Here is an 18962-nt window from a genome sequence, read left to right on the forward strand (position 1 = left end):
ATTATGCTAAGTGAAATAAGTCAGGCAGAGAAAGACAGACACCATATGTTTTCACTCACGTGAATCTTGAGAAACGTAACATAAAACCACGGGGGAGGGGGAGGGGGAAAAAGTTACAGAGAGGGAGGGAGGCAAACCCTAAGAGACTCTTAAATATTGAGAACAAACTGAAGGTTAATGGTGGGGTGGTGGAGAGGGGAAAGTGGGCGATGGGCATTGAGGAGGGGCACTTGTTGGAATGAGCACTGGGTGTTGTACGTAAACCAATTTGATAATAAATTGAAAATTTAAAAGAAAATTTAAAAACTTAAGGCATCAGAGAATGTTTTAAAATGACTACCATTTGCTTCCTAAAAATGTGCTTTGTTAAAACAAACATGTTTGTGCTCTGCATATGTAAAGGTCTTTCCTGATGACCGTTTAACTTCAAATATTTTTTACTTGTAGCTTCTGAATCAGTTGTCTTCAACTTAGTATAGTGGAGAAAGCAACAGAAAACGGTTGTGAATTGATCTATTGAGGATAAGTGCAGGTGTTTGGGCTCTTTTAAATGAATGCTTATTAAAGAGATGCCTGGGTGGCTTAGTCAGTTAGAAAACCAACTCTTGGTTTTTGGCTCAGGTCATGATCTCGCAGTCTCTGTGCTGGCGGCATGGAGCCTGCTTGGGATTCTCTCTCCCTCTCTCTCTGCCCCCTACCTCACTCACACTGTCTTGGTCTCTCTCAAAAATAAACTTAAAAAAAATGAATGCTTATTATAAAATTCGAAATGACTAACAAAATAGCAAAACTGCTAGGTTGCTCAGGTTTTGTTTTGTTTTGTTTTAATTTTTTTTTATGTTTTATTTATTTCTAGGAGAGAGAGAGAGAGAGAGAGACAGCGTGAGCAGGGGAGGGTCAGAAAGAGGGAGACACAGACTCTGAAACAGGCTCCAGGCTCTGAGCTGGCAGTCAGCACAGAGCCTGACGCGGGGCTCGAACCCACGAACCGTGAGATCATGACCCAAGCGAAAGTCAGACGCTCAACCGACTAAGCCACCCAGGCGCCCCAGCTCAGTTTTTTTCAGGTCCATCTGTGGTGTTTTTCCACATGGATATGGCCTTAAGGTCATAGGAGTTTGGGTACACAGAGACACATAACACAGGCCTAAAGCTCCGTTAAAAGGTATCACATTTTTTACAATTGTTTCAAGAGATAAGACAGCAGTACAAAATTTTAGAAGGTTCAGCTTAACTTTTTTGTTTATTTGCTGTTACTGTTTTCCTTCATTTTTATCCATTCTCTGGTATCTTTCTCAGCAGCAAGGGTACAGGACAGCAAGTGTAGCCTGATGAATCAAGGAAATATGGCCACTTAGAGCAATCACTCTCCTCATTGGTTGCATGGCATCGTTGAGAAAGCAACCCCTTAGTTGGCTTTTTTCTATCCAGGTACTTCCTGATATAGCCATCAACCCATCAGTTCATTATATACACTAGAAACTACCTCTGCTAAAGCAAAGCAAGGCTCCGGCAAAAACAGGAAAAATACAGAAAAGTGAGAAAAATAGACATTATTGTTTTATTTTTTGTTTCCTTCAACATCTTTATTTGAAAAAAAAAATGAACCATATAGTATATTTACTCTAAGGATTCCTATTATCCATAAGGATATATCAAAGATGAACTTACTGCTTCCAGATTAACCAAGATGTAGGATTTATACCTGTCAGTTCTGCAAAGAGATGGCCCATCCATACATTCAATCATTCATTCACTCATCCAATAATATTTATTGATAACATGTCGATTCATAGGAAGTCTTCTGTATGCCAAGAATAAAGTAGCAAACAGGGAAAAGAAACATTACCTAACTGCAAAGAATTTCTACATAGAGGAAGAAGACAGAAAAAATAAAAGTTGATGAAGAGAGATGGTAATTTCCCAAGTGCTCTGATTGACCATAAAACAAGATGCTGTAACACAGTTTCTAAGATAGGAGGGAAACAAGGAAGGCTTTTCCAAGAAGGTATGGTTTGAGTTGTGACATGAATGAGGAGTAGGTGGTGGTCATGAAAAAGTTAACGTAAAAGCACTCCAGGTAGAATGCTAGGGTTTGAGACTGAAACAAAGACAAGTGTTCAAGACCTTAGGAAAATTAAATATGGTGTTCTGTTTTCCTCATTCTTATCAGCAACAATTTAAAATTTTGCAGAGAAGGACTCCATATTCTTAGAGACTTTGGAGGGAATAAAATCATAACTTTCTGGTTTGAAGATAGTAGACTATTGTAAATTTAAAAACTGATGCATCATAAGACTTTTGAGAATAACTACTTTCACATCAATCATTATTTTGGAAGTGGTTTGTAGGTTTGGTCTTTAGCTAAATGACCTGAACCCTAAGTTCATACGCCACATGACCAATATTTATTTTAAGTAGTGTTACATGCATACACAGATGTGAAATTCAGATGAGAAATTATATATATATGTGTGTATATATATATGTATATATATATAATTTTCTTATTCTCTCCATTTCTGTTGCATAATTTACAAATTTATTTTCCTTCAAAATGCCTTGTATCTATCTTTTCAACTATTTTTTAATGTTTGTTTATTTTTGAGAGAGAGAGAAAGAGTGGGGGAGGGACAGAGACATTGAGGAACAGAGGATCCAAAGTGTGCTATGTGCTGACAGCAGAGAGCCTGATGTGGGGCTCTAACTCATGAACAATGAGATCATGACCTGAGCTGAATATTCTAGAATATTCTTTGTAAAGTAAACAATCATTTTGAAAATAAATGCAGCTTCATTCAACTCATATTTGCTGTAGAAATCTCAACAACATGCAAAAACATGCACCCATTAATCAAAAACACAGCACTGCAAAATCATAGATTTTATTAGAAACTCATGGTCTTGGGACGCCTGGGTGGCTCAGTCAGTTAAACATCTGACTTCAGCTCATGATCTCGCGAGTTGCAAGTTCAAGCCCTGCATCGGTCTCTGCTGACAGCTCAGAGCCTGAAGCCTGCTTTGGATTTTGTATCTCCCTCTCTTTCTGTCCCTCCCACCCTCTTGAAAATAAACATTTAAAAAATTAAAAATAAAGAAAGCCATGGTCTTTAAATAAAAGATTTGCCTAATAGATATTATGTAAAATGAAGTTTCAAGAAACAGAGATAGAGAGATCATTTCAGTAATTGAGGGTCTATCCTAAGGACACCTGGGAAAGTAAGAACTACGGAAAGCAATTCCAGCTGCCATATAGTCAAAGCTCATGGAGACTGGAGATGTTGTTCAGTGTATAAAAAACAGCTTCAGCAGCACCTCAATTAACTCAACTATCTTATGTCCTGACATAATGGTGACTCAATAATTCCATTTCTGTTTTTCTCTTCATGGGTTTCTTTTTTTCTTCCTTCTTTCTATTCTGCTCCTAACTGCCTTTAATCTTCTCCATGATTTCTGCTTTTCATTGACATCAATTGCTTCATGGCTTTCGTTACAGACGAGCCCAACTTAGATCACTGCCTTTCTGACTTGTTCAGAGTCAAGCTATCATAGGTTGATGGATTATTGTTTTCATGCTTTTGACTTCATCCTACTCTAATGCTATATAACAAGCAATTTTCTTCCTAAGGCAGACTTTCTTTTGCTCATCCTGAAACCTCTTCTTTGATGTCTCATCATGTTTGATCCTAATTATTTCAAAGAAAAGACAATGCCTTTGATGATATCCTTACTTATTTAAGCGGCATATAGATGGGCTCTAAGACACAGTATGTAGCCCTTTCATTTAAATATTTTTCTATTTCTGTGTCAGTCCATCAGCTTTTCATTTTGTTTTCTTTTAATTATGATTGATGTTGTTGCCAGTTAACTAGTATAGCTTGCATTGGCATTAACATCCTGCACAGTGATACAGTGGTAAATATATGTTTTAATCTTTATCATATCATAAAATAGTGCAAGTTGAGCCATCTGTAGGTTTTTTTCTCAGGAGACGTCACGTTCACCCTCCATCACTTTGGGTAATGATACGTTCCATCTTCCTGTTCACAAAGATAAATATTGGTCATAGTGTCCTTTGCTCCTGACCACAGTAAGTAGCCCAGAAATGGGCTCATGACCCAAACCAAATCAATCAGCCTTTGACAGATTTTATGGAACCAAGGCTAGGAGTTCCTCTTTAGAAAAAGTTTCTAATAATATGATTCCAAAACCGTCCAATAATTCCCAATTTTTACAACAGGGAAAAAGCTTGTCTACTATGAAAGAAACAATTTAAGAGAGACAGGCAAACAGAGGCCAGGGTTGGCAGAGGGCAAAAAAGGAAAAGTTTTGATTGTGGCCAAACCCCAGTTCTTACTCCGTAAACCTCCAGAAGTGCCCAAGTCCTTCATATTGAGAACGACTCAGTGCCCTTCCAGTAAATCTTCTTTATTTGTTAAACTAATTTGTGTTAGGTTTCCATCACTTGCAACTGAAAATGTGATTTGGCAGTCTTCTTAGACTATCACGCATATGTGCTTCTGAACACAGAAAACCCTGAGTTTGTCTCTCAAACTCTATCTGGTACAAAGCATCTTCGTTTAATAGATTTCTCATCCAAGTCTACTTGAATATGCCTCTAATTCACCATGTGTAACACATATAAGTTCATCCTGTATCCCTTGATAACTTTTCCTATGTAACCTCCTATGTGTCTCTGTGATATTATTTTCCCCCAAAGTCAAAAAGCCAAAAAATCTGGGGCGCCTGGGTGGCTTAGTCGGTTAAGCGTCCGACTTTCGCTTAAGTCATGATTTCGTGGTTCGTGGGTTCGAGCCCCGCGTCGGGCTCTGTGCTGACTGCCAGCTCAGAGCCTGGAGCCTGTTTCAGTCTGTGACTCCCTCTCTCTCTGACCCTCCCCTGCTCATGCTGTCTCTCTCTCTCTCTCTCTCTCTCTCTCCTAGAAATAAATAAAAAAGCATTTAAAAAAAAAAAAAGCTAAAAAATCTTACCAAAGTCTCTTCCTTTTTATCTGTTTCACTCCAGTCTTGTCCATTTTCCTCATTATTCCTTTGATTTTTCACTTTTAAAATAATGTTTATTTATTTATTTATTTATTTTTTTTTTTTTAAAGAGAGCAGGGGAGGAGCAAAGAGAGAGGGAGACAGTGAATCCAAAGCAGGCACTGCACTATCAGTGCAGAGCCAGAGGGGTGGGTGTGCGGCTAGAACTCACAAACCTTAAGATCATTACCAGAGCCAAATGCTGAACCTACTAAGCTATCTCGGTACCTCTCAATTCCTCACTTCGTATTCATTTTCTCTAGAAGAGCAGTGCAGATTTTTATGCAAAGCTGTGTCTCTGGTTTCTATCCCCTATGTCTTCTACACGCCATTTCCACAGCAACTTATTTATACGTCATTGAGGACCACTGCTCAGCTTCAGATAAAACTTTTAAATCTATAGGATAAATCTAAACTTTCTAAGTTGAAGTTCAAGGCTATTTTTGTGGCCTATACCTACCATTTCTACCTAAGCTCTCAGTGTTTTCTTGCATAAATCCCACAATTATCTACATAATGTCCTCCAGTCACATATTTATGTTCCTACCTCTGCACCATCCATTTCACCTAGAATAGCCTTCCCTATTTTCATCTTATTTTCCAAGCTTTATCAAGCTCTGTTTTCTCCTTGGAGAATGTGTTTGCCCAGAGGCTAGATAAACTAATCAAGAGGAATTGAAACTAAATGTGATGAGGGAAGAGAAAAACATCTAGATAAATATGTAAATCAATTTACTATGGAAAACAGTGGCTATGATATTCAAAAAAGGCAAACATTGTGGGAGGTGCCAGAGAGTCATATGAGAAAACTGTTGCACCAGCAACCATTAATTACACTTATAACCAAATGCAAATATATATTACTGTGCAGGTCCCAAGTAATGTGAATTTTGGGGCACCTGGGTGGCTCAGTAGGTTAAGTGTCTGACTTTGGCTCAGATCATGATCACATGGTTTGTGGGTTTGAGCCCTGCATCGGGCTCTGTGCTGCTGAAGGTTAGCTCAGAGACAGGAGCCTGCTTCAGATTCTGTGTCTCCCTCTCTCTCTGACCCTCCCCTGCTCACACTGCCTCTCTCTCTCTCAGAAATAAATAAAACATTAAAAAAAATTTTAAAAACCGAGTAATGTGAATTTTAAATTTTAAGAGAAAAAAACAATTAAAATGGATGTGTAGACTTCGTAGAATTTTAAGAGGAGAAAGGACAAACAGACCTACAGTGGAACTGTTTCATGTTCACCTGGAAAACCAGTTATCTTAAGAAGTAAGATTACTGAAGAACATCTAGGATGGATGTGTGTTTGTGTGTGTGTGTGTGTGTGTGTGTGTGTACACACATATATACATATGCCCATGTATATAGATATATGGGCAATGTTTGCACCAGTGAGATTTTGCTATGCGGTTAGAGGTTAGATCATACGGTTAGTGTTAGAGTTAGGGGCAAAATTAGGATTAGGGCCACCAAATGGGAAATAAGAAACTCACTCAGAAGACTTAGTAGTATGTTGAAAGAATCATTTGGCTAAAAAAAGGATCTTACAGTTTCTATATTAGCTTTGCTGAAAATTAAAACTCCCAAAGAGAGGAAGATTTATCCAAGGGAAACTATTTAGAACCTAATTATGACAAATAAAAAGGAATGAATGGCAAAATGAGTAAGATACACAATTTTTAAAAGATGTTAAAATACCATGAACATGTTAGCCTGAGGAGAGCTGGCATGCCTATATTGATGACAAGCACAATATGCTTTAAGATAGAAAACACAATTAGGAGATAAAAAATGGTCTTCTATGTAATAATAAAAATAATACTTAATGGGTAAATATGACAATTTTAAATCAGCATATACCTAAGAAGAAGTCTCAGAATATAGTTGAGATAATTATCTAGAGAAACTAGAAATTCTGCTATCATAGAGAGAAACTTAAAAATATCTAAATACCTCCTCCAGGAATTGGAATATTCAGCAGAATATAAAAGATTTGAACATACCTATTAACAAATTTGGTCTGATGATACAGAGATAGAACTATCCATGCCAAGAATTAAGACTACACAATTTTTATAAATTCACATGATACATTTGCAAAAAACTTGTCATGTACCAAACAATAAAATGATTTTCAAACAAATATCAAAAACTAGGTTATCTTATAGAGCACAGTCTTAATGATGAAGAAATTCATTTAGGTATAGATGATTTTTAAATAACTTAAGAAGAAACACATTTAAAAAACACACATATTTGAAAAGTGTAAATAGCTTTTTAAGTAGCTCACAAATTAAAAAATAGAAATTAGAATAAATTCAAAATATTCAAATGTGAAAATGCTGCATGTTTAAAATTACTAAACAAGCTAGAGCTTTACAAGTATACCTCACTACACACCTTTCCGGATATGAATATTCAAGATGATAAATTGCAAATTTTTGCCCGAATTCAGTACCTGCGTTGAAACTCCCTATAAAAATCTACATTTGTATACCAGAAGAAGTATTGAATTTATACACTACCCAGGGCCATAGAAGGCAATGTGGTTTTATTTTATACTGGATTGTCTCCCAAGGATAGTATTTTGATGTCCTATTACCTTAAAAGACTTTGCATAATTACTGCATATTCCCATACATTCCCTGGGTACTATGGTTTGCTTATACTGAGCAACTTAGCATAGTACCAACCTGGGGCTGGTTGAAATTAGTTATCTTTAACCTACTATTTCATTGATTATTTCTATTGTAGAACATACAATGTATGTATACATCATTAGAATGTATACATTATAAATGTCATTTGCATCTGATATTACATCATTATTTAACAGTGAAAATAATGGAATAAATGGTTTTAGATGTTTTCTATTACACAAAAAGCCTTGTATTAAGTTTTTAGTGGTATGTGGAGTAACTTGACTAAGGGCACTGGATGGCCTGAGAATTCATTCTGTGTACCATTTAAAAATTGGACTAGGATGTGCAAGAATGTTCTAACATATTTCCAGGTACATATTAGATATTAATAACAAAGGATGCCCATATTAACAATCACTCTATGAGGACAATAAAACCTTACTACAATCTAGATACAAACAACTGAGGAAAAAATAATGCAAGAATTTTATTTACGAGCATAGATATAATAATCCTAAATAAAATACTGTCATAGAAAAAGAAGCAAGATACATAAAAATATCATAAAATTTGATTTATCTTACACATACAAAGATATTTGATATTTGAAAATGTAACTAATTATGCTAAAAGATGAGAGGACAAAACATAATTGCAGCAGATATGAGAAAGGGATTTGGAAAAGATTAACTTTTTGAAAACTATGGTCAAATGGAAACTATCTTAACCTATTAGAGGGTACCTGCCAGAGAACTACAGAAAACAATATGCTTAAAAGTAAAACATTAAAAGGATTTTCTTTAAAGTCAGCAGAAATGAAGAATCTTAGCATTCTTCTTTACCAACTATTTTAACAGTTACCTGTTGCTGTGAAACAAACTGCCCCACAACTCTGTGATTTATGAAAACAGTGACTTACTAAATCTCATGGTTCTGTCAATTGACTGGGCAGAGCTCAGATGGGATGACTTGTCTCCCTCACTTACGTCTCAGCTGGGCTTGCTAATGTGGCTTTAGTTTCAGGGGAAGAATTCAAAATGGTCTTCACTCACATGCCCAGTTCCTAACCCGAGATAGTTGGATCTAGTTGGATCCTCTCTCATTACTTGCAGGGACTTTCTCCCTGTATAGGCTTCGTTCCCTAGCATCTTTCTCTCCACGTGACCTCTTCAGTGGAATTGCTCAGGCTTCTTTACATTGCATCTCAGAAATCTCAGGGGGCAAGGCAGAATCTGCAAGCTTTCAAGTGTAGGCTTTTGAACTCAGATGCTACTGTATTTACAATATTCTATAGCTTAAATTAAGCTAGGGATGCCTAGATGGCTCAGTTGGTTAAGCGCCTAACTTTAGCTCAGCTAATGATCTCACAGCTTGTGAGTTCAGGCTCTGTGTGGGGCTCTGTGCTGACAGCTCAGAGCCTGGAGCCTGCTTCAGATTCTGTGTCTCCCTCTCTCTCTGCCCACCCCCACTCATGCTCACTCACGCACCCTCTCTCAAAAATGAATAAATATTAAAAAAATTTAAATTAAGCTAAATACTAGACCAGATTCAATGTGGGAGAAGATAACACAAAGGTATGAGTATAGAGAAGAATTTGTTCATTGGGGATCCTTTTGTATCAATCACAGCCATTTCATTTCAAATTTATATTAGAGATTTTACTCATCAGACTAAAATGAGGAGGAGAAGCATGATAAATGTGATAATGATGATGATATTAAGAATTGGGAGAAAACTTATTTAAGGATTATATGATTGCATTTAGATTACATGATTGCATAGAAAATCTAGGAGAATGAAAAAAGAAAGTCTAGGAGAATGAAAAATAAAAAATGTAAGAACAAAACCATTCCTGCCAATAATTTGAATATAAAGTTAGCATATAAAAATAATTTTTATATGCCATAAAGAAACACAAAGCTTTTAAATTATTTTAAAGGGTATGTACATTAGCGAAAAGTCAACATAAAGTATATAAAAATACCGAGCAAAGCTGGTTCAAGACCTATTTGAGAAAAATGAAAATATTTTATTGACTGACATTTAAGAATACCAAGTAAGTGGAGAGATATTGCAAATGGAGGATTCTCAATATCATAAAGCAAATAATTTTTCCAGTAGCAGTCTATAAATTTAATGAATGTATAACCAAAATTACAACAAGATTTTCCATGAAACCTAATAAACTAATTCTAAATTAATGTTAGAGAGTAAAAAGCCAAGAATAGTCAAGACAAATCTAAGAAGGAAGATGAACACGAGTTGGGGGCCTTGCCCTACTACTGAGCAAGACCTAATTAGAGATGTTAATTAAGCCAATGTGTCACTGTTGTAGGGATATGGACAAGTGAAAACCAACAGAATAGTCTAGAAACATGGATTCATATTTTCAAAAATTGTAAATGGTAGAGGTGTCATTATTAAGTAGTGAGGGAAGGATGTTTGATGATCTTGACACAATTATTCATTTGTAAGGAAAAAAGGGTAATTATATTCCTGCTATATATTGTATAGGAATATAGCTTTAAAATAGAGTAAATATTTAATTCTGTAAAGTAAAACATTAAAATATTTCTTGTCATTTAAAAAAAATGTTTGTTTATTTTTGATAGAGAGAATATAAGTAGAGGATGAATGGAGAGAGAGGGGGAAGGAGGATCTAAAGTGGGCTCTGTGCTGACAGCAGACAGTCCAATACAGGGCTCAAACTCCCAAACCAAGAGATCATGACCTGGGCCAAAGCCAGATGCTTAACAGACTGAGTCATCCAGGCGCCCCCGGTTTACTTTTAAGTGGGCCTCATGCCCAGCATGGTGCCCAACATAGAGCTTAACTCATGTCCCTAATATCAAGACCTGAGCTGAGATGAAGAGTTGGACGCTTCACCAACTGAGCCACCCAGGTGCCCTGAAATGTTTCTGATAAAAGGGAGGACAAATATTTTTCAGACTTCTGAGTAAACAGGAAGCAAGAAGCAGAGGAATAAAATAAAAGACTGATAAATTGGATTATATTAACAATGACGAGTTTCTGCACATCGAAGGAAGACACTGTAGGAAATGGAAATGACAAGAGTACAGGAGAAAGCATACGCAATGATTCATCTGATAATGCGTTATTACCGAAAATACTTTTAAAACTTTCAAATTAATAAGAAAATGAAGATAAAATAGAGAAATGAGCATATAATAAAGACAGACAATAAAGACGGGAAATCCACAATGTTCAATAAGTAAATTAAGGGCCACTCAGTTTTTCTGAAAATGACAAATAAAAATTTAAAAGATAATTTAATAATAAAAAATAAAATTTTAAGCCATCTGAATATGATACAATTTTTAAGAGTAGAGACATTTACATAGTGCTCATAGAGGTACAGATTGGCGCACTTTCTCTGGGGAGTAATTTAGCATTAATATAAATTTAAAAATGCCTAGTAAAACCTTCACACACTTTTTGTTGGAATCCATAGACAAGAATGTTTTTTCAGCATTGTTTATAATAGCAGAAAATATGGTCCAACCTCTCAAAGGAGAAGCATAAGTACATTTGAAATATCCATGCAGTGGGATACCACATAGTTGTAAAAATTAATAAGTAGAGCCACCTTATAAACATAGATAAATCTCACAAATACAATGTTGAAAGCAAAAAAATAAAAGTAAGTTGGCTGAAGGCTGTATAATTTGATACCAATTACATAAAACTATAAAATATTCAAATCAAACAAAATAATTTATATATGTTTATGTGTTTATATTATTTAATAAAACTATTTTTAAAAGATTAATAGGTTAAAAAACCAAATTCAACACAGCAGCTGGTTCAATTTCAAAAATATCTGTAATGTTTTATTTCATAATCTTGACTGTAAGCTCATGGATGTTCATACGATTCTCTATGCTTTCGTGTGCATGCCCTTGAAATATTACAAATGTTAAAAAATACAATTATAGAGATTGGGAATGATGCAGGAAATCTGAAATGTGGCAAATGATGATTTCCTATTTTTAAAAAGAAAACAGGGATAGATTTTTCAACATACATTTGTTGTAATTCCATTCTGTGCCAGACACTGGGCTAGATGCTAGAGCAACATCAGTGAAAAGAGAGATGCCTTCACTGCTTACATGGTATCTATAATCTGAGTATTTCCTACTTTACAGACAGTCAGGATTTTGGTTCTGACTCAAAAATTTTCTAACTAATTGCTTAAGGGCTATGGCGTGTGACAAAATGGAGCAAGTCATAGCAGGCTAGCTTTGTTTAAAGCTAACTTCATTTATTTCTTTTAAGGGATCCTGCCCCCCTTTTATGGGGGAATATTGCACAACTCAGTTCTCTACTTTGATCTGCTAGCATGTTGTTTTGTTTGCTTTTTTTTTAAATTTTTTTAATGGTTTGGGCAAAGATATAGATGACATGTTTATTTTTATTTTTCCATTTGAAACTTTAAAAAATGTTCATATACAAGTACCAGTATACCAAATTAACCAAAATTACATCAAAACTTTTTTTCTCCCAAACCACCTTGCTTGTCATAAATTTACCAATACTCTGACGTCATGAATATCTGTATTTACATATATATTTGCAAATTTTATATTATATAGATATAATCACTCTCTAAAATTCATGATTATCAGTTGCAGTGGTTTAACTGAATTGTCCCAACTAGTTGGAAATTATGTTGATAGTTATATGCCATCAACAAATGATAGACCTCATTTTCAAATGATTTTCTTTTTCGAAAAGAGTAAAGTGAGTAGATACAACATGTATCTCAGCACGGAGTATATTAATAACTGTTACTTTAGAATGCATTATATTTCATTGCCACTTTTCATTTGCTTGGCTTTTGATGGCAGCAATTTATTAAGAAATATTTCTAAAGGGGAAAATTGGCCCTTTTAGTTGCCAAGATCAATAAAAAGAAAAGATCCATCAGAGGAGAACATTTTGGCAAATGTATACAATGTTAGTGCATAGAGGAAAACGTCAGTCCCAAACAGAATTTGAACTCAGGTCATCTAAATTCTACAGTCTACACTCTGAACTATATGTAATGTACAGCTGATCTGTTGTCCAGCTCCAACCATCCCAAACTTAAGCAGACAAGAAAATCACTAGCAAGGCTAGTTAAAACACAAATGCAGCCACAGCTAGAGATTCTGCAGGTCAGGTAATTTGCATTTCTAAAAAGCTATCAGGTGGAGCTGATACTGCTGGTCTTGGTCTGTGGTTTAAGGGGTTAAAACTGGCTTGCTGAATATCTTTAAAGCAGGAGAAATTTTATAAGTCTAGCACAGTAAATTGAAATTCCACTTTAGGACAGCAATATGGAATAAACCCCTCTCAGCCCTATGATTACATGAAACCCTTTTCTAAATCAGTGTGGTTTATAGCTCAAAGGCAACCAAAACATGGTTTGCATAACTTAAAAAGCCTGTTTAAATGCAAAAACAAACCAAAAAAAAAAAAAAAGGCATACACAGTAGGAAGCATTTTCTTATGATCTTTCTACAGTGAAAGTGAGAATGACAAGAAAGTCAGCGTCCGAACTTCTAAAGTCTGTTGGGATCAAGGGCTAAACTCTGTCCACCATCTGCTCACAGGTACAAACTCAAGAAATAATATTTCAGTCAAGACTGACTTGGGCTTAGGAAACAAGATGGGCTTTTTATATTAGAAGCTTCTCACACACAATTTGGTTTCTAAAAGAGGAAATCTAACTTGGGGGAAACATGCAAATCTCAGTTCCAGAGATAGAGTGGGGGAGGCTGCTCCGAACAAAGCCTGAACATTACATTAGTCAGGTTCTCCAGGCCCAGCCTATCTGCAGAAAGACAGCTGCTTGAATTTAAGCACCAATTAAAGATTTCGCAGGCAGGCTTTAGTCACTTTCTTTTACAAGAACGTTTGACTTGTGTACTTAGAGAGTAAATCAGCGGAATATTCTAGTTAAAGGGAAAGAAAGCATATGCTGTGAGTCTTTTATCATAAGAAGTAAATATTGGGGAAAATAATTTTCAAATACAATGCCAATATAATTTGGCTGCGAAACCCCTTTACCAAGTGTCTGCTGGGTATGTCCTAAAATGATTAATTTGTCAGCCTTCCTGCAGTAAACGCTATTTGAGAACTTGTAGTTTCAGGTTGTAAAGATGTGATTTTTCTGGTATGCTTTATCTTTGTTTAATTGTCATATCTTGGTACACAGCAATGTCTCAGAAGTTTAAAAGTTTGTTCATAAATATTGCTACTTCTGTTGGTTAAGAACTTTTGAACCCGTTTCTCATATTTGCAGGAACAGTGAAAAACAATATTTCTTGATGTTTCTGCTCATTAAAAACAAACAGAAAAGAGGGGGATGTGGAGACAGAGGGTATAAGCATTAATTCATGCCAGTTCACACAGTATTTCCAGTGTGTGTTATTAAAAATGTTTTTGTTAGCAATTAAACCTGAGGAACTGGCTCTTGCTTTGGGAAACAAGATGTAGGCATCTACAGCAATGCTCATAAGTTATATTATTATTGACCAAAATAAATGCATACTTTACAAGGAGCCTATAAAAAAGTGAATACTGATGATAAAAGGAACACAATGGAGCTACAAACCTAGAGACTCTCAGTTAAGAGAGAGGAATCCACTTGATTCCTTAGACAACTCAGAACGTACCCAGATGATTCCTTTCATTACTGGTGACAAGCCCAGGAGATGCTGTAATTCTACTACGTTAAATCTGTTTTAATTTGTCCCCCGTTCCTGAGCATGTAAGCACTATCAGGAGAACAGAAAATGCCTATTTAGAAATTATTTGTGCTGACTACCATGTCTTAATTGGTTTTAAGCTTTTCTGTTAAAATATTTATTTTAAAATAAATATAATGATACAAGTTTACATCTGGGAGTCCTGTAAATATTTGTTTTGAGGAACCTGCAATATTCAGGACAGATTCTTTGGGGAGTCCATAGAAGAGCTTTATATCCAAGGGGGAAAAGGTTTGAAGATAGATTATGAGGAACTCCTTTTATTTTATTTTAAATCATGGTAAAAAAAAAAAAGCCACCCTCATATATCCAGTAAGGTTCAAAAATAATTTAAATGCATATTTCTTGAATAAGGGCTAGAGAAGAAAATCATAAGAATTATCTAAGGGGAGCTTGGCTGGCAAGAAAGGAAGGTTTTTCTGAGGAACTGACTTTTAACCTATGTTTTTCTCAATTAATATAAATCAGCTAAGTGGGGGCAGCAGGTGGAAAGGATAAGGGAAAACTTGATCCAGCCATAGGGAACATTGGATGTGAAGACTGTGAAGAAAGAGGCAGTAGAAAGAGCTTGAAAAACATAATAAAAGTCACAGAGACCAAGCTAGAGAAAGCAAGAGCAAAGCAAAGTCTGACATGAGGCTTGGAGGGGCCAGATCAGGAGGGCTTTGTCGGTGGCCTTAAGGAGCTCAGACCGTACTCAAAGAGTGGTAAGGGATCAGTAAGGGTTTAAGCAAGGAGATGTTATCTAAGAAAACCTCTCTCCATGCTGTGTGGAGAATTGATTGTTGAGGAAGAGTGGAAGCAGAGAGACTATGAAGTAGACTTTTCCTTGGTCCAGTAAGATAATGACACTGTGCACCAATGCAGTAGAAGTGGATGGATAAAATGCTTTTTTATGGAGGAAAGTAGATGGAATTGAAGAATAAGGAAGAAGACAGTATCAAAGATGAGTCCCACATTTCTGGCTTAAGAAATGGTAAGATAGAGAAGCAATGACCTGGACTAAGAATGGCGAGAGAGGGAAAGGAAAACAAATTCAATAGTGTGGAAGTTTTCTGCTGCTGTTCCAATCAATGGAGATCAGCCCTGGAATCAATATAAAGGGAGAAGGGTGAATCTCCTATCAATTCAGTCAGTCTTGGTTCCTAATTGCCTCCCCAAAATGGGCACTTCTCCCAGAGAAGTGGGTGTGGTTCTTGGGTTAAGGTTCATGCTCCACTTCCCAAATTCAACTGCTTCATCAGGCACACATGTGGAGGAACTAAGGCATCTTACATCAGGCCACACTAAGACATCATAAATTGCCAATGGGACACCTTCCAAAGGGACACTGTGCTTCTATTGTGTTCATCCCATTTCTGCTACAGATTTTCATTCTGTTCCCTGTTGTTCTCTGCAGCTCCCAATAATAGCATCACACACCCCACACTCAGTGCGTGTGACTTGCCGTGTCTTTCCCAGTGGAAGCAGTATACTTCCCACTGTCATTATCTTCAACCTTGGCCATGTGACTTATTTTGGCCAATGGGACACAAGCAGGGGTGAAACTTTTAATCACTGAATTTAAAGAGTCATCAAATGGTTTCCCCTTGGCTCCTTTATCTTCTACCATGAAAATAATATGTACCAGAAGTGAGCTATTCCTACAGTCTGGATCCCAGAATGAAGAAGACCCATAGAATCAACCTGCAGGTAAATCAAACCAACATCTAACATGAAAAAGAAACAAATCTTTGTGTTTAAACTGTTGAAATTTGGGGACCACTTATTACTACATGACAACATAATCTAAATTGACATAAAAATCCAAGACTACTTTTGCCTAAAATTTAATATGTGAGAATATCACTTTAAATTTAAATTTAAATTTAGAACCTATCCCACATTAAGATTAATTCCAGGTACTTTTAGGGAGTTTATTACCTCTCTTAACTACAGATGGGCTCAAGCTTTGTGCAGTGGCAGTATAGTAGCCAATGAGGTTTATCTGAGGCGCGATTATTGCCAACTGAAAACTTTTCCCAAAACTACAGATGAGGTTAGATCTCATACCTGAGGCCATTAATACAAGACCTACAAGGAGGACAGTTTCTACTCCAAAATAATAAATATTGTTTTTGGTCCCTCCATAAAAAGCTAAAGATCTTCAGAGGGGCTAGCCCTGGACCCCCATCTGGCTCTAGTAACTTGTATTGACTTCCCCTATTCTGGTCCTCTGCCCGTAGGATTAATAGTATTAAAAGTTTCTTTGCAAGAGCTTTTCTGAAGGAAAAGGAAGNTGAGGAAGAGCGGAAGCAGAGAGACCATGAAGTAGACTTTTCCTTTGTCCAGTAAGATGATGAAACTGTGCACCAATGCAGTAGAAGTGGATGGATAAAATGCTTTTTTATGGAGGAAAGTAGATGGAATTGAAGAATAAGGAAGAAGACANCAGTCATCACACACACACACACACACACACACACACACACACATTTCTTGTCCATTTGTTCTCCCTGATCCTGGTTCAAGATGAACATCTCGTTTTTACTTTTACAGACAAATGTCTGGCTGCCTGCCACATGTCTTAGACTGGAACTCTGATTTTGCTTTTTTCCAGAGGTAATGCATATTTCCTTTATAAAGCCTGTACTAATTTGCCATATATACCTTCATAAACTCAAGGTTCTTGTATAAACTCCTGGGTTTTGTTGAATTTTAGTCTTAGCATCAACTAACTCCAAGCCTTGTCAATAACTCAATCTCTGACTCCGTCTGTCTGTCTCTGTCTCTGTCACACACACACACACACACACACACACACACACTCACGTCCACAGGCCATTGCTCACTATTTCTGAACATTCTATTCTATGCTTGCTATCTGGCAATGACAAAAAGTAGATGAGGCACTGGCACAGCATACCAGAGAGGTCGGGTCTACATTAACTCAGTGTGAATAGCCCGAGATGAGAAGGAGCAGACAGACAAGAGTTCATGGACTTCTTTCCCTGATGACACATAACTTAGTATACCANCTGAAGGAAAAGGAAGAGCAGTCATCACTCACACACACACACACACACACACACACACACTCACATCCACAGGCCATTGCTCACTATTTCTGAACATTCTATTCTATGCTTGTTATCTGGCAATGACAAAAAGTAGATGAGGCACTGGCACAGCATACCAGAGAGGTCGGGTCTACATTAACTCAGTGTGAATAGCCCGAGATGAGAAGGAGCAGACAGACAAGAGTTCATGGACTTCTTTCCCTGATGACACATAACTTAGTATACCAAGATGGCCAGCGAAATGACAGTAAGTTCCGTTGATGGGGCTTGAGCACTATTTGTCTCTTCAACCCTTGATTTTTTTCTCATGTCCAAATCACATAAAGAAACGGTCATGTAAGTTTACCCAAGGAAAGAGGACTGTAGCCCTAGTAGAACTAATAATTTGAAATTAAACAATAAGCTCTAAGAAATAAGCTGATAGGAAGTAGTCATTTTGACTTGAGCTGTGACAAACAGAATTCTGCTCCCTGCTTTTCTGGACATTAAATGGAAAGAAAGTGATTCTTTCCCTTAGCATTCTTCTCAGTCTTTGTATGCCAATCTTGCTTATGAGCTGTTTTTTCCTTAAAGTTTAAACACCCTTTTCCTCCCACCCACAAGATAGAATGCCAAGTGCTATTCTCTAATCAGCTATTGATTTCGTGCCATCTGTTACCTATGAAGCATGATTTCAAGAAAAGCCATGGTGTGGCATCTCTTAGCTTAAATTGTTCTAGTCAACCTCTTCTTGCAAAGTGCTAGACACAAACCTGTTTATTCCCTGTCTGCCACCCTGATTTGTGATTTTTTTTTTATTATTTGTCATTTATATACAAATGAATTTACAAAATATAATGGAAATTTGCATTTAGGTTGATAGGTTGGACAGAGGCCTTTAAACCATTATCTTCCTCAGTCAGGAGGTTCTCATGGGCATCCCAGTCACCCAAAAGAACTTTCTAATAAACATCAATTCCTATAAGTTTTAAACAGTTATTTCTGGCATTGCTAATTCTTATACTTCTTCTTTGGGGTAAGAAAAAAAAAACCATCAATGAAGAAAATCTATACCAGTCTTCAATGTGAATGTCACCATTTATTAAAAATAGTGTGGTGCCAAAGGATATTCTTTAACTGCTGGTTAAATGGAAGTTAGGTTATCATAGGAATCATAATTTCACTTATTTTAAACATGTAGCAATGAATGAGCCAACTATATTATTTCACATGATGCAATTTCTACTTTCCTAAATCTTTGGCCTTTCTCTTCTTTGTTTACCTAAATGTCTATTTATTTTATACACTTATTCTCTAATTATATTTCCTTTGTTTTGAGGAAACAGATATATATTAAGCTACAAGAGAAGGAGAAAGTGGGGTTATTATGATAATCATAAACACTGTAATTTATTGGACACTCAGAAATAGAAACGCAAGTACAATTATATCTAACTGGGACCATGACAAGAA

At 36.3% G+C, this 18962-nt stretch overlaps 1 non-coding gene and 1 pseudogene across 1 annotated transcript; one reads left to right on the top strand and one right to left on the bottom strand.

Annotated features, from left to right (window-relative positions):
* LOC144236596 (peroxiredoxin-2-like) overlaps positions 1 to 18962 on the bottom strand; it is a 55134-nt pseudogene that overhangs the window by 12521 nt on the left and 23651 nt on the right.
* LOC144236608 (U4 spliceosomal RNA) lies at positions 16399 to 16533 on the top strand. Its single transcript, XR_013336627.1, has one exon. It is a non-coding gene; the product is annotated as a U4 spliceosomal RNA (small nuclear RNA).

Source organism: Crocuta crocuta, unplaced genomic scaffold (genome assembly GCF_008692635.1).
Source record: "Crocuta crocuta isolate KB4526 unplaced genomic scaffold, BGI_CrCroc_1.0 scaffold317, whole genome shotgun sequence".
Classification (NCBI taxonomy): Eukaryota; Metazoa; Chordata; class Mammalia; order Carnivora; family Hyaenidae; genus Crocuta; species Crocuta crocuta.